The following is a 13,564-nucleotide window of genomic DNA, read 5'->3' on the forward strand; positions in this document are numbered from 1 at the left end:
CAAAGCCTACTCATGAAGGCGGTGCACTGAAGACGGTAAATTAAGGGCCAATCCCAATAACTGGCGTTGCCAACGGTGTTGAGACCAGTCTTGGTGAATGGACTGGTCGGACTAATTGGACAGTGGTGAACATGGACGACTACAACGTTGCCTTAGGAATGGAATTCTTCGATCAGACGAAGGTCATCCTCATTCCCTATGCCAATCAAGTATGCATCTCTGATGGTGTAAGTTCGTGTGTTGTATCTACCTGAACAGCCACAGAAATTGAAGAGCGAGCGTTGTCCGCCCTTCAATTCAAGCGAGGAATGCACCAAAGAGGGTGTGAGTTACCTTGCTATACTGAAGGAGTTTGATGATGAGGTGTTATCAGCCCCGACGGTGAAACTCGATGAAGTACAAAGAGTACTGAATGAGTTTGAGGATGTGATGCTGGATGCCTTACCTAGTCAGCTACCCCCTCGGCGTGGTGTGGACCACGAGATTGAGCTAGAAGCTGGCACCAAGCCACTCACGATGTGTCCTTATCGGATGGCTCCGCCGGAGTTAGCCGAATTGCGTAGCCAGTTGAAGGAGTTGCTCGATGCTGGCTTAATTAGACCCTCTAAGGCACCCTTTGGGACGCCTGTGCTGTTCCAGAAAAAGAAGGACGGGAGCCTTCGCATGTGCATCGACTATCGGGCACTTAACAAAATTACCATCAAGAATAAATACCCGATTCCGCTGATTGCGGACTTGTTCGACCAGTTGGGGACTGCTCGGTTCTTTACAAAGCTTGATCTTCGCTCCGGCTACTATCAAGTGAGGATTAAAGAAGGCGACGAACCAAAGACCACTTGCATGACTCGGTATGGCTCGTACGAATAATTGGTGATGCCCTTTGGTCTTACCAATGCCCCAGCGACGTTCTGCACCTTGATGAATAAGGTATTCCAAGATTACCTTGATAGATTCATTGTTGTCTATTTGGATGATATAGTCATATATAGCAACAATCTGGAAGAGCACATTGACCACTTGAAGTTAGCTTTTGCCTTGTTGAGAGAAAACAACATCTTTGTCAAAAGAGAAAAATGCACTTTTGCAAGCAACGAAGTAATGTTCTTGGGTCACAAAATGCACAAAACGCTGGCGCTGCGTGGGTGGCTGACGGATGGGCCGCGCGGCCCATGGGTGATCCAAGTGGCCTTCGGCGGTTTGGGGTAACTTAGCCTTGATGTATTCCTCCTCCTTAAGTAAACTTAGCATAAAGGGTTTACTCCCTAAATGGGCCGGCCATTTAGCTTATGGGCTTGTCCATATACTTTTTGTAGATATTTTAAAGAGAATGGATGGTGGGGAGCTTGCCGCTTGTCGGCCTAGGGTGTTCTCTAGTGTCCTATATAAAGGGTGGGACCCTCACTTGTTTAGGGGCTGTCATTACATTTTCTCTACACTTGTAACACAAATTTAATACATACAAAGCACGGATTCTTTGTACCTTGTTGCCTTGTTCTTTTCGTTAAGTTGCTACACTCTTTCTAGTGGTTGTAATTAACCACTCTCCGACGGACTGGTGAAGTGCCGCACTCCCTAACCTCGGAGGGTTCGGAGCGTGTCACAAGGTTGGCATAAAACTCACGCACAAGTGGAACTATGGCTTGCATAGGCTTTGGACACAAAGAGGCCCACTTATGCTTCTCAATATCTTATGTGATGTGAGTGGGCAACTCAAAGGCAGCAGGCAAAAAGCCTCGCTCAGGTAGCAACTTCTTCGACTTGATAGACTCATAACACTCTTTAGCTAGTGCATAGTGAAATTTCTCAACAGTAGGCTGTGGAACAGAATGCTTCTTGGATTTTGACTTGGGGTTGGACGTTGGTTTGGAAGCTTTCATTTTGGTGGGTGCTTTAGTGGTGGAAGTGGGGGCGACTTTGGTGGGCTTGAGTGGAGGCAATGGGATCGGGGTGCTTGTTTTTGTGGCTGAGTATGGGAAATGGTAGGGTCTTGTGTCGAGGGAGGTGGAGATGGTGGGGTCGGGGTAGTTTTTGTTGCTTTCTGAGTTGGGGCAGGTTGTGTGGCAAGTGGTGTGGTGGATTGCTTGGGTGTTTTTCTATTCTAAGCTCTAGTCTTAGTTAGTGGCTGCCATAAGTGGGTTCAATTGCTTTGTTCAAGAGAGGTTATGAGTGCTCAAAAATCATAGAACACAAGCAACAAAATCAATAACAACTTGTTAGCTTGGAGTGCCAGCAAGTGTTACACGTTCCGCCTACTTGGAGAGCCCAAATAGTCGACCCAGAAGAGGTTTTCTAACTCTGGGATTTGGTCACAACTAGAGGGACTTTGACTTTCACTCTCCGACTAGGTTCTCAAGAGGTAATAACCATTGCTAACATACTCCTCCCATGGTGATAATGATCGCGAGAACATGACTCGAGCTTCTATGGAGCACTACTCTAAAAGTATGGATCTCTTTACAAGTAATGTCCTAATCCTATTTATAGGCTCTAAGAGGATTAAGCTCATTAATTGAAGCTCATTACAATTATTTCTCTCTTAATGAGGTTAGTTATTATATAAATGCAAATTCTCTATATTTAATAGGATGGTGGGCCCCATTAGATCTCAAACAAGCCTAATACGAGGATGATCAGCCCATTACTTTATTGGAAAACTACCCCTAACTGTGTTAGGGTGGTAATTGTACGTTCCCACATGTTAGGCGGCGTCGTGAGACATCCGTTTTGTTGCGTATATGGGATCGACAGCACGATCACTGCAATCACGAGGTGTCAGACAGCTGTTTGTGGTTTCAAAGCGCCTCTCTAATCGTGGCTAATCATTGAGTTCGTTCACATGCAGACTTGAGTTTTAGGCTGACTTACTAGCTTCAAGTGTCGGCAAACATTTCATTTACTTAATGAGCCAAATAGTAAGCATGTCAGCACGGGACAATTGACATCTTAACGTATCAAATAGTAACAATCGTAAATTTTGATAACATGTCTACAAGCACATCATGATGACAATATTTAGATTCAGCTTAATTTTATTCTCTATGCTTAAAGCTATCATAGTGATTAAACTAGTTTGAAATTCTTATTTGTAAGGCTAATCTAAATACAAAGACCAAATAATGAAACTTAAGTGATTATTGATGACAACACATTATTTTCATGCAAACAAAATTTAAACCTAGCTAACAAATTATTGAGGAAAGGGAAAAGTTAAATGAACAAATAAAATCACAAAACTAAGCATAACATGTCACAAATTAGAACTGATGCATGAAAATGCAGAAATAGATTGCTATGAACTGTGTCTGGAGTAAAAGCATGTCTTAGATCCATGAGAAACAGCAAACAACAGTAAAATTATCATGTTAAAAGCTAAGCCAACAAATGTGTGGGATTTGGATATAAACTAAATAAATGATATATGGTAATAAAAGAGTCGAATGCAGGGTTGTCTTTAAGAAACTATCATATGCTAATAAGTAATTTACTTTTTTTTTCCATAAGAGGGTGGGGAGCATTAAATATTATTAGGAATATACAACATAAACATTAAAAAAGATCAGAACTAATGCATGAATGCGTGAGTAATCAAAAACATATTATAATGAACCATTCATTCCTGGAGAAAGCATAACATGTTGTAGATCTATGAGAATCAAGAAACAACAGTAAAACTAGAAAAATCAAGCCCTGCAAATTATAATTTGCCATTATTTGAAAATAGAATCATCTAATTAAAAGAATAAACAGCCTTGCTCAACCAACACAAAATAAAACTGTTATCCCCATTTCCTGCATGGACCTGAATGCTTTGTCCAGGCCCATGGTCAGGGGCTGTTCGAAATGTGGGCCCGGCCCAAGGCCTCTTGGTACAGGAATGTCCAAGGAGGCACGGGCCTGGGTGCAATTATGGGCCCACGAGGAGGTCCGGGATCGTCATCCGGGACAGTCATCCGGGAGGCGTGCAGACAGTTCGAACCCCCACGACATGCGCGTCCTGGTCCCGGACCCTGGTAACGGTCCGGGCCTGTGGTAAATGAAGAGGGACAAAGGTAAACGAACCCGGATCACATCGTCCCCGGTTGGTGGGACCAAGCGTCCAGGACCCTAAAGCCGCCCCACTCCGCGTGGGCGTTGTCCCTACTTTTCACCTGCAGAAAAGGTCACCTCGGGATTGCACGCCGTTGTTTCAGATCTGCGCTGCCAAGTACTCTGACTGGTCTTGTCTCCTGAATCTGCCTCGTAACTCGAAATGTCCAAACCAAAAGCACCGTTTTGTCGGGCGAAATATAGCTCTTGGGCTAACTTATTGGGCCTTAACTGGTCTGGAATTCATGTAGGTTTTATCTTTTATATCAGGCCTCCACTAGAGAGATCAAGAGTATCCATATCTCTGATGGGCCCGGGTCATACCCGGACCCAGACCCAGTGTTCCCATGAGCCTATAAATACAGGTAATAGAACACTGGAAAAAGGATCTCTCTAAAAAAAAAAAAAAAAACTAAGATACAGTTACCCTGTCGAAATATAGAGAGAAACTCCATTGTAAAAGGCTTTCCAAGCTTTAATACTACTGACTCGTGGACTAAGGCTCATTAACGCTCCAACCACGTAAAAAAATCCCGTGTTAATCTTCTGCTTTTCTTATCATTACCCCTATAATAGTATTCATTAATATAGTTTCCGAAAATCTCGGTAAACAAAAACAAAATGAGAAAAAATGTTTTTTTAATTATTTGTATACTGAAACATAGATAAATACACAAGGCATAATAGCATATAAAATAGAAATAAATCAATTACCTCCCATGTCAAGGGGACTAACCAAGAATGTTAGAACAACACTTTTCAACAGTTGCTTAGTTGGAACAGATACACCAACTCCAAAATCTATCAATTTCGAGATAGAAAATGGGATCTATAAAGGTTAAATATTAACATATGCTTATATGTTTATCAACTGTGGAAATAAACTTATCAATGAACAAGAGATCCATATCCTTAAACATGTTAACTTTTTGTCCTCGCTTTGCCATACATGAAATGAATGAAGCATATGCAAAAAAACTCCAAAACTATCTTAGTATGCAAATAGAAAAATAAATTTGAAGAATGTGAATAGGAAACTTACAATCAAAATTTCTAATAGATTAGAGATCTTGGTCTTAGCGAGAGCAAGGCCAGAATTTCCTCCATCAAGCTGCAGTTAGGGAATGGAAACATTTCTTATAATTCAAACAAACATCACACTGAAGTTTTTAAAAAATAAAAAATAAAGAAAGAAAACTCTATAAGTAATGATATTAGGGATTGACATACTTGAGTAATTGGTACACCACTCGATCAAAGTAGTTGGCATGCAACTAAATAGATCTAGTCCTGTAAAGACCAAAATGTGGAATAAAGTAACAGCTGATGGTGCAAAAGCTGATGAAAACTAAAGTTTGTGAACCTCGGTCATCTCTAAATAAAAGAAAGTTTAATAAGTGAACCTGTAACAAAATCTTGAGGCTGGAGTAGAAGATGTAGTATTATCTTTGAAAATAATGGGGTAAATAATAAAACAGAGATCTGCAATGTAAGTAGGAACTATAAGATTAGTAATGGACAAAACAAATTACGCCTACTGTTTTCAACCATACACAAGCATGGATTATGCAATGCACACATTCTAGTGATAAAACAAATCACTGTTTAAGAAAGTAGAAGAAAACAAGAAAACCAATTGTGGTTCTCCGGTATAATGTATTTTAGGTAGATTATGAGATTACTGACCAGAAATTTGTAATCAAGCATCATCTTACTGACCGTCACAGTCTTAAGCATCCTTATAAATCAGTTTCATCAACATTCTGCAGAAAGTGATTTGTTCAACACCTTGTGAACTTAAAAACAAGAAATCAAAGAAAGAACTAAAAGAATAAAGCACAAAAATCACCCTTAAAGCAAAGAATTTAATAAATCCAGAAGCACTTTAGTTTCAGGAAATTGAATTTGGAGCTCCAAAATCTACCCATTTAATTTAAAGTCAAAACATTAGTGTTAGAAAATATTCAGCCAGAGCTCTTGTTATCCATTTAAAAATAGGTTCTTGTTAAAGATATCTGAAACTTTCAATTTCAAAGGCAAAGAACATAGAAAAAATAAACAAATCAGTGCCTATATAAGCGTAACATGAAATTGTAGTGCAGGTCGGCTGATACTCAAAGCAAAGAAATGGTAACGTAACGCCACCAGTATACCAACAAAAGCAGTGACCAACATCAACATGCATTCCAGTTCCTCCATCCACTGTAGCTGCTTTCCTTCGGAGCTGTAACCTTTAGCTATGGAGGCGAAACTCTGCTGAATGTCTCGTTGACTGGCAACTCATCGGAGGGAAAGAAGTTTGGCCGAGTTGTTGGTTCGAGCCATGAGAGATGGTGGTGATAATGGGGTTTGGTAGAAAGATTTAGGGTTTTAGGGAAGGAGAATAAGAAGAAATGATGACAAGGGTTTCAAGTGGAAGTCGAGTGAAGCTCTGTGTCGCTCATCAAGCGGGAACGAGGGAGAGATAAGAGAGAGGTTGTCTGTGTTGTCAATGGAGAGTGAGCGAATGACAAAAGAAAAGGAAAGAAATACAACCCGAGCCCTGCACACAAACAAACCAGTGCAGAAAAGTAGCACAGAAATTCAAGAAGAAAAAAAGCACAAACAAATCACAGAGAAGACAGAAATTCCCCACTTCCATCTTACAACACTCAACTTTTCTTGCTTACAACACAAACTTTTCTCTCAAAAGATCACATAAAACTAGAAATCAGAAAGGTCCGAGCGAGGGCAACCAAAAAACTAGGCAGTAGAGTAGAACTATCCGTTAAGGCAGTTCAATAAAAGCTCTTGCAAACAATTACTTTTTAAAACGTTTTCAATTAAATATATCTATATATATATAAATATACTAGATATAGATATAAACAATGTGCAAATGCACAAATGTATGTTTGTTTAATTTTATTTATATAATTTATTAATTATTTTTATTAAATTTATATTAATATCATATAAATTTTAAATAAATATTATATTTTAATTAAATAATTTATTTATTTTTGTTTAAGTTTATGTTTATTCTAATTTTTTAATTTGAGAGTGACAACAAGAGATTACATATTATATGTTTGATATAATATTAAATATTATACATGGATCTTAAATTTAAGTTTCTTGCTAGTTTTTTTTTTAAAAACAATTTGTTGCTAATTGACAGTAGATTATATTATATGTTTAATATGATATTATTCTAATAAGTGAGTTTAAGTTTAAATAAATTTTATTTAAGTTATAAAATATATGATTTTATTATTTTTAAATAATTATTATTGTAAAATATCTCAAAAATATCTTATTTTAATTTTTTTAGTTATTTGTTATTTTAAAATAATTATCATTGTAAAATATCTTATTTTAATTTGTTTAATTATTTATTATTTATAAACAATTATCATTGTAAAATATCTCAAAAATCTCATATTTTAATTTTTTTAATTATTTATTTTTGTTATCCAGATTCCCGGATAGCGTTTAGATGGATATCCTCGGGGAAACAGAATTACCAATGTCCTTCACGGTAGGTGACCAGAGCTCGCGGATGGACAGAAAGGCTTCGCCTCTCCCGTTTAGTGTCTGGATTACTCTTTCAAGCAAACACGACACGGAAACTCGTCAACTCTCCCGGAGTCCCGAAGGGGTATCCTTCGGGGAAGCTCCTTCCAGGAGAAGCTCTTCAAGTGGTCTTCGCGGAAACAGTTTCGTGCCTCGCACGGAACAAGACCAAGCGGTCGAGTCATGGAGGAGGTATATTTGGAACGATATCCACCTGACACAGGATCCCGCCTGACACGCCCGACAGGTCAAGGCCGCACACATCCCAGCACGCCTAAGGGTACCTTTTCGCCTACTGTTCCGCTGACAACTTGGAAAAGACGGCTGACTTTGTGTATTCCCCATACTTTCACGTAAATATACCCACATAGAGTCTTGTAGCCATGCTACTACAGTAATTGTATCCCCTATTTATGGCTGGTGTAATTAAGACTCATGTGAGTAGAGAAAAACCCTAATCCAAAACCCTAGCTATAAATACCCCCTCATTTTACGATAGAGAGGAGGACGAACAAATTACATAGCAAGAACTCTACTAAAATCTCTCTAGCTTCATCTTCTTCAAGAGAACCCGAGAGAAACACTGTGAGTGTGTGAAGTTCTAGTACACCAGCCATCTTACTGTAATTCTCTACAAGGATAATACATTGACTCGTGGACTAGGGCTTGTTAACGCCTGAACCACGTAAAAACACTGTTTGTTTATTTACATTTCTGCACTTCTACAGTTCTTATCTTTTTATTATTCTGTTTGTATTCGTTTCCGAAAAACTCGGTAAACAATTTTATTTTATTTAAGTTTAAATGTTTACAAACTATCGTTAAATATAAGAATATTCAGTTAAAGTTAACATTAAAAAAATAAAAAACCGTTAAAACCAAGAATTTCAGTTATCTACACACTTATTATATAGAAGAGATATGCAGGGCTTCACTTTAAGCCTATCAGTAAGGCTTTTAGTATTTCTCGACCCGTGAACAGTTTTTGACGCAACTTTTTGTTATGACCATGTATACTGTAGCTATTTAGAGCATCCTCCAAATTTTTATAAAATTTCGAATAGTTTAAAGTACCGAATACTAGGTTCAAACATGTTGTTTTCCATGCGCATAAAAACAATTAGTCACGCGTGCAACAATATGTTTGAACCTAGTTTTCGGTACTGTAAACTATTCGGAATTTTCATAAAATTTGCAAGATGCTCTAAATAGCTACAATATACACGGTCATAAAAAAAATCGCGCCGAAAACTGTTCACGGGTTGTAAACACTGAGAGTCCTACCAATAGGACTTAAAGTGAAGCCCCTATAAGAGAATTCTCATATATATATAAATATATACTAAATAGAAACAACGTGCAATTTACAAGTTTATTTAGTTTTATGTATAGAATTTATTAATTATTTTTATTAAATTTATATTAATATCATATAAATTTAGAAATAAATATCTTATTTTAATTAAATAATTTATTTATTTTTGTATAAATTTATGTTTGTTCTAGTTTATAAATTTGGAAGTAACAACAAGAGATTATATATTATATATTTAATGTAATATTAAATATTATACGTGGATTTTAAATTTAAGTTTCTTTCTAGTTTTTTTTTTAAAAAAAATAATTTGTTGCTAATTCAAAATAGATTATATTATATGTTAACCGAGATTTTCGGTAACTATATTAATAAATACTACCTAAGGGTAATTGTAATGAAAGCAGAAGATTAACACGGGGTTTTTACGTGGTTGGGGCGTTAACTAGCCTTAGTCCACGAGTCTATGTTATTAGAGCTTAAGAAACCTTTTACAATGGAGTTTCCCTCTGTATTTTGACAGAGTTTTTGTATAGTAAGTTCCGAGAGAGACCCCTTACAGTGTTCTATAGCCTGTATTTATAGGCTTATGGGAACACTGGGTTTGGGCCAGGCATGGCCCGGGCCCATCAGAGACACGGGTATTTTTGACATTTCTAGTGGAAGCCCAATACAAAAGATACAACATACATGAAACCCAGATCAGTTAAGGCCCAACAAGTTAACTCAAGAGCTATATCTTGCCTGACAAAACGGTGCTTTCGGTCTGGACACTTCGAGTTACGAGGCCGATTCAGGAGACAAGACCAGTCAGAGTACTTGGCAGTGCAGACCTGAAACAACGACGTGCAATCCCGAGGTGGCCTTTTCTGCAGGTGAAAAGTGGGGACAACACCCACGCGGAGGGGGGCGGCTTCAGGATCCTGGACGCCTGACCCCTCCAACCGGGGAAGAGATGATCCGGGTTCGTTTACCTTCGTCCCTCTTCATTTACCACAGGCCCGGACCGTACCAGGGTCCGGGACCAGGGCGCGTATGTCGCGGGGGGGTTCGAATGATCTTCATATCACCCGGATGACCGTCCCGGAGGATAGAACCCGGAGGGCCATGCCGGACCCCTCAAATGGGCCCGTACATACACTCCCGGCCCATACCCCCCTCTCGGACGTTTCCGTACCAAGAGACCTTGGCCCGGGCCCGTATGCTTACACGGCCCCTGACAATGGGCCTGGACGAAGGTCCCGAGTCCATGCAAGAAAATGGGATAACATTATATGTTTAATATGATATTATTCTAATAAGTGAGTTTAAGTTTAATTAAATGTTTATTTAAGTTATAAAACATATGATTTTATTATTTTTAAATAATTATCATTGTAAAACATCTCAAAAATGTCATATTTTAATTTGTTTAATTATTAATTATTTTTAAATAATTATCATTGTAAAATATCTCAAAAATATCATAATTAATTTTTTTTAATTCTTTATTTTATTTTATTTAAGTTTAAGTATTTAGCAACTAATATTAAATATAAGAATATTCTGTTAAATATAATAATATTCCGTTAAAGTTAACCTTAAAAAAATAAAAAACTGTTAAAACTAAGAATTTTCGTTATCTACACACTTATTATATAGAAGAGATATATATATAAAAAGTAAAATTTATTAATTATTTTTATTATACTTTTGTTATTCCCGTATAAGTTTTAAATAAATAAGTAATATTATATATAAAAAAATAACATATAAATTTTAAATAAATAAATAAATGTTATCCCTAAAATTTTGTTCAATGACGTGGCAATCGGATGGACAAGTGGCAGGGCATGGTCAATAAATGACACATTAATAGTCAATAAATGTGTTATTTAAAGAGGTGAAAATGTTGAGAATTAACCTGAGGAGTTGTGATATTACTGGTCAGGAATAAGTTTAGCCGACCGGTGGTATGCCATGCCCGACCGGTGGTGTGCCATGCCCAACCAGTAGTGTGCCATGCCCAATTGATGGTGTGCCATGCCCAACCAGTGTTGTGATTTGCCATGCCCGACTAGCGGTGTGCCATGCCCAACCGGTAGTGTGCTTTGGCCGACCGGTGAGTTGTCTTAGCCGATCAGTCACTTCGGGGATGGATTTGTTCGGTCGACAGATCAGAATCTCAGAAGTTACCATCTAGTGACTCTTCAGTAAAGCCTCAATAACAACTTCAACCTGAATCGCTCGTAACTACTGTTGAGTCTAGTTTTGTGCTGTGTTGTGTTTAGGTTGTGTTTTAGGTAGCTTTTATTAATCTTTTTAGTTGTTTAGTGCAATATAATGTTTTTTTTTTCCTTGTTTTCAGGTTTTAGCTTATAAATAAAGGAAAAGAACAATTGGAGCAAATTGGCAGAATAATGAAGAAATTTTGGTTTTTTGGTGTTAATTCTGTGAAAAGATGAATCCTCAAGAAATTTTATGGCTTCGGTGAATTTTCAGGACCAAAAGCACAAAAATTGAAGAAATTGTTAAGCATCGCGGCACTATGATACCATGCCGCGGCCCGGTCCTAGGCAGAAAGCCTGTTTTTCATAAAATTGCCAAGGGTCGCAGCACGCCTAGTTTTGTCTGCCCAGAAAATTGACACGGGCCGCGGCCCTTCTTACACCATGCCGCGGCCCGCATTGCCTCTGAAGAAAAAAAAATAGGTTTTAAACCTAATTTCGAGAGGGGAGAAAGGGACTTTTGGAGAGGAGGATTTTGGGGACGAAGAACAAACCGTGGAGCATCTCCATTCGTTCTCAACAGTTCTTTTTCTTTTACTCTATTTTTCTTTATGTTTATCTTTGATTCTATGGTTGTTCTTGCCATGGGTATGAACTAACTTTATTTTCTAGGGTTTTTAATGTAATCACTCGGATCTTTGTTATTTTCTATGAGGATTTCATGATTCTTTCTTCACTTATATTCTAAATTATTTGATCTATTCTTAATGCTTGTGAATGTTTGATCACCATTTGCATGATTTATGATTTTGATTCGAAATCTGAAATAGTGAGAATTGATTATGCTATGATTGAATAGTCACAATTTTCATATTGGATGAAAATATCTATATGAATTGTGTAGTTTTAGGATGATTGCGTTCAATGTCTTTTATGTGTTGGAATTTATCACATTAATGTAGAAAATTCACATGTAAATTGAGTTCTTTGTTTCTTGAAAAAGAGTAAGAATCATTTTGTTAATCCGCTATTAGTTTAGGAAGAAGAATTGTGAAGTATGATTAGCAAAATAATAAAGTGAATAGTTGATGAAATTAAAATCCCTAGTTCTTTACTTTTGAAGTTTTTACAATTATTTGCTTTCTTTCATAGTGTTTTTTTTTTTTTATTGTTTTTGTTATTTTAATATTTTTGAAACCAATTTATTGTCGATAGCCAAATAGAAACAAAAATTCAATTAATTGGTACTTAGCTACAGTCCTTGTGGGAACGATCTCACTTACATGAGTTATTACTTGTAAAGACGATACTAATACTTGCGTGTTGGATTTTTCACAACAACTACCGCGAGAACCTCTTAAATATCCCGAAGTAGTAGCTATATTGTTGTAATTTAAATTTGTTTATTATTTATTAATTAAAGTTGGTTGAAACAACCAAGGACTCCGTCAAAACGGCATATTTCTCATGTACGATCCATAAGCCTATAAATAAATGGCTCATGGCATCATTTGAGGGGATCTTATCTTTTTAAGACTGAAAGAACTCTCTAGTTTTGAGACTTTGGGACCATTACTTGGGGCATTCTTAGGGCATTTTCTGAGAGAGCTTAGAGAGAGAAAGCTTGTATTCTCTAGAGAGGAAAACTTTGTATTTTTCTACTTACACTTCAGAAACTCAGTTGGCTCAGGTTCATCTGATCTTAAGTGTAGGATACATATATCACAACTCCAAGTGGATTAGGCTATTACCAACAAATTGGGGCTGAACCACTATAAAAACTATTGGTGTTATTTACTTTCTATTCAAGGTTCTTATCGTTTTTGCATCTACTCGCAGTTGGCCAAAATCGTGGTCAACATTTTTGGTACTTTCATTGAGAGCCTGAATAGAAGAAATACACTGCCATCCTACCAATATGGCGTCCAAAAAGCCCAGTACGTCAACTACAAAAGAAACTGTTAAACCAGAAGGTCTTGCACCTGAGAACCCTGACACTGAGCCCAGGGTCTTTCTCGAGGAGACAACTCCAGAGGTCGAACAACTCCAAGAGGCTGAACAACTCCAAGAGGCCATAGGGGCTTTCTAGGAGGAGATGATGCAATTTGACGCCCGACAAGAGTCTTTCGCTGAAGAGATGACCAGGCAAAGATCTGTGTTAGAACAGCAAAGGCGCGATATGGAGGCCAGAAGTGAAGAGATTAGACAACAACAGGAGGAAGTTGACCAGAGACATCGTGAAGCAACACTTGCTCTAGAAGTGACTACCCAATTGGCCCAAGCCAATGCTCAAGTCGCGGCACGAGCAACTGTCCAGGGAGCACGAAAGGACAACGCTAGTTAGAAGTCCCCTGCTGGAAGGACGGACTCTCTGGGGCCTGATCGGAGTCAAAGCAATCAG

At 37.8% G+C, this 13,564-nt stretch overlaps 1 long non-coding RNA gene across 1 annotated transcript; it reads right to left on the reverse strand.

Annotated features, from left to right (window-relative positions):
• Positions 1-3,768: 3,768 nt before the first annotated feature.
• Positions 3,769-6,841, reverse strand: LOC133794845 (uncharacterized). The gene is made up of 5 exons (XR_009875327.1): positions 6,240-6,841; positions 5,773-5,849; positions 5,490-5,568; positions 5,317-5,376; positions 3,769-5,197 (listed from the first exon to the last, which is right to left on the reverse strand). It is a non-coding gene; the product is annotated as an uncharacterized LOC133794845 (long non-coding RNA).
• Positions 6,842-13,564: the final 6,723 nt, after the last annotated feature.

This window comes from Humulus lupulus, chromosome 8 (assembly GCF_963169125.1).
Source record: "Humulus lupulus chromosome 8, drHumLupu1.1, whole genome shotgun sequence".
In the NCBI taxonomy this organism is placed as follows: Eukaryota; Viridiplantae; Streptophyta; class Magnoliopsida; order Rosales; family Cannabaceae; genus Humulus; species Humulus lupulus.